The following is a 3,049-nucleotide window of genomic DNA, read 5'->3' on the forward strand; positions in this document are numbered from 1 at the left end:
GTCATGATGAAATTATTTTAACTAGAATAAGGTCAGAAATACCAATAGTTCGTTTATGTCTTTTTTTTTTAAGGCTTACGTTTGAACAATCAAAAAATTTTAGTGTAATTAGGTTTTTAAGCTAACTCAATTTAAGCCTTGTAAAAAAGGGCTCAAGTGGCTCGTTTAGGCATTTTTTTCTCTTAAAAATAAAATATAGTTCGTTTATGTCTTTTTCTTTTTAAGGCTTACGTTTGAACAATCAAGAAATTTTAGTGTAATTAGGTTTTTAAGCTAACTCAATTTAAGCCTTGTAAAAAGGGGCTCAAATGGCTCGTTTAGGCATTTTTTTCTCTTAAAAATAAAATATTTTTAATTTTTAAATTAAATTTAAAATTTATAATATATGTTTATATTTTAAAATTAGAATTTATATTACTCATTTTAATTTTTTAAACATTATAATTTACATTTCAAAAATTAAGTTTATGATTAAAAATTAATAAAAAATGCAGGCTTAAAAAAATGATCAATTTTAAAGTAAACAAATTTTTGAGTTTGAGCCTATATGATCTAAGTTTATAAAAGGCCAAACTCATATGAGTCAAGTCAACTCGTTTACTAGCTTTATGTAAAAAAAATATTTATGTATATGAATAAGATAAAAATAGGTGATAGCTTGTAGAAGTATGATCGAAGCTAGCAAACGTCTTTGATATCAAAAGGGAATAAAATTGTTAAGCAAAAAAAAAAAAAGGCCCTCTACATGAATGCGCATTAATGCACGCGGCAAGAAATTGCGCCATTCTGCGGAAGGCAACAAAGAAGTGGGAAAGAGTGAGGAAAACATCAAAATGGAGATGCGGGGTATCGATCCCCGTACCTCTCGCATGCTAAGCGAGCGCTCTACCATCTGAGCTACATCCCCTGCTCGTCTACGGGATTATAAAATATAATTTAAAAATTAAACCAAATAGACTGATCAACTCACAATTTTTCCGGTGATGACAGATGACAAGACGTCAGCAACCAAAATTTGTACAAGGCCCGGACAAGGAAAGATGGGAGCATGAAGATTGCAATTAAATCTCAACTGGTATTGGACCATTGAAAGACATTGTATGATGACATTGACGCATTTCTTAGAAAATCTCATTTTAATTATGATAGCTTCGATGAAATTCATGGAAAATCAATTAAATGATTTTTAAAAAAAATTGAATTTCAAGGCTGTTGATTTTATCTTTCGAAAATTTAATGTATGAAGTTGGTGCATGAAGTCAACCACGAGTAGGATATTGTTAGAAATGAGCCATTTTGGGAGCAAAGCACATTTGTGAAAAGATATTATAGACTAAGGAACCTCTTTAAATCTATTACAAAAGGTCTTAGATATAATCTTATAAGAGACATGACAAAGATTTATTGGTCTTAAGTCTTTGATCATTTGCACATTAAAACCTTTTAGAATAAGAGTAACATGAGTTTTGTTAACTCTCTTGAGTAAGAATTTAGAGTTCCAAAAGTGAAGCACCAAGTCATAATATCCTTACCCATGAGTGACTAGTATTTCTGGGAAAAAAATGTGCATGAAAACACTCCAGATTCAAAGTACTATATTTAGGTAAGTTGAAAATCGCTTGTCTGATTATTTATGTTAACAACCCCCTTCTTAAATCAACAACCCCTTTGTTCGGTCCGGTTTGCTATTTTTTAGGGAGGATAATCAACTCAGGTTGACCTAGGTGACTCAAGGATAACTCGGATCAGCCCCATTCAACCCCATAGTTCAGGTGGGTTGAGTAGACTGATGATTTACTTTTTCAGGCATCTCAAAATGTTAGAATTTGCAGGGGAAAGCAAAAAATTGGATATCATCCTCAACATAGCATAACCTTGAAGATTTTGGTTTCATTTCTTCGCATTCAACATCAGATCTATGCACATTCTCTATTGTTTTCCTTTCTTCATCCTTAGCATTAAAAGCTTGCCGCAGGTTCTTTATCTTCTTTAAAGCTCAAGCAATGTGCTCTTTTATCTATACTTGACTCTAGCATCATCTCAATCATCTTCTATCTTTAGCCGTCCAACTCGTGCTCATAGGTTACCTGGACTAGACTCACTCGAAGGGAGAACTAAAAAGTGGGGATTTGAGACACATATCTGAAACAAAAAGAACATGGCTTGATGGGCGATGGAGAAGATGATCTTGTGTTCATATTTTCTATAGTTTGATCTAGTGTTTTCCAGGCTTGCACAATGCATAACACAAAAATGACTAAAGGGACATGGTGGTAAGAAAAGGTTTTTGTCTTTTGTGAAATTAGTGGGTCTCAAAGGTTGACTCTAGGGAAAAATGAACATTGTATGCAAGAATAGGGAAGTTGATAGTTTAGATTAAGTATATTATTTAAATTAATGTGTTTTTATTTTAATTATATTATTTTATTATGATCAATTTGATCTCCAATTTGACCTTGATTGAACTCTTGACTCTGAACCCTCAACCCTCAACCTCGATCAGTTCAGTTTTAAATACCTTGGATATAATCGAAAGAGGGGATTGTTATAAATTGAAGAGTGTGAGTGTACTTATGTTTTTTCCTCAAATTTCCATCGAACCAACATTTTTATGTTTTTTTCTCCCTGATTTCAATATTTAATATCAGATGAAGTTAAACTAATTATTATTTTTAAATTTTATTCTTAATTTATTTATTATCATTTAAATTTTTAAACAACAATTTATTATTATTATTGTTATTTATTATAAAAAATGTTTTTAAAAACAATTTCAAGGATATAATTAACATTTTTAAAAGTATAAAATTACTTAACTTTGATTTCTCTGAGGTGAAGTTGTGAGGGAAGGGAAGAGAATAAGAAGTAATTAAGATCATAAAATTAAATAAGTAATGTCGCGCCTTTCAAACTCATGGCTTACTGGTTAGTGCGTACATGTGCTCGACTTCAAGTCATGGGTTCGATTCCTAAGGTGCTGTTTGGTTTCTGTTTCTCATAACATGAGGTGTTCCAAAACACCTCTCCTTTTAAAAATTTTTGAGCGAGA

The 3,049-nt window shown here is 31.5% G+C and overlaps 1 non-coding gene across 1 annotated transcript; it reads right to left on the minus strand.

The window, feature by feature from the left end:
* Positions 1–834: 834 nt before the first annotated feature.
* On the minus strand, positions 835–907 carry TRNAA-AGC (transfer RNA alanine (anticodon AGC)). The gene has a single exon. It is a non-coding gene; the product is annotated as a tRNA-Ala (tRNA).
* Between the last annotated feature and the right edge of the window lie 2,142 nt (positions 908–3,049).

This window comes from Prosopis cineraria, unplaced genomic scaffold (genome assembly GCF_029017545.1).
Source record: "Prosopis cineraria cultivar Desert tree isolate PC_DT_omini unplaced genomic scaffold, ASM2901754v1 PC8, whole genome shotgun sequence".
Classification (NCBI taxonomy): Eukaryota; Viridiplantae; Streptophyta; class Magnoliopsida; order Fabales; family Fabaceae; genus Prosopis; species Prosopis cineraria.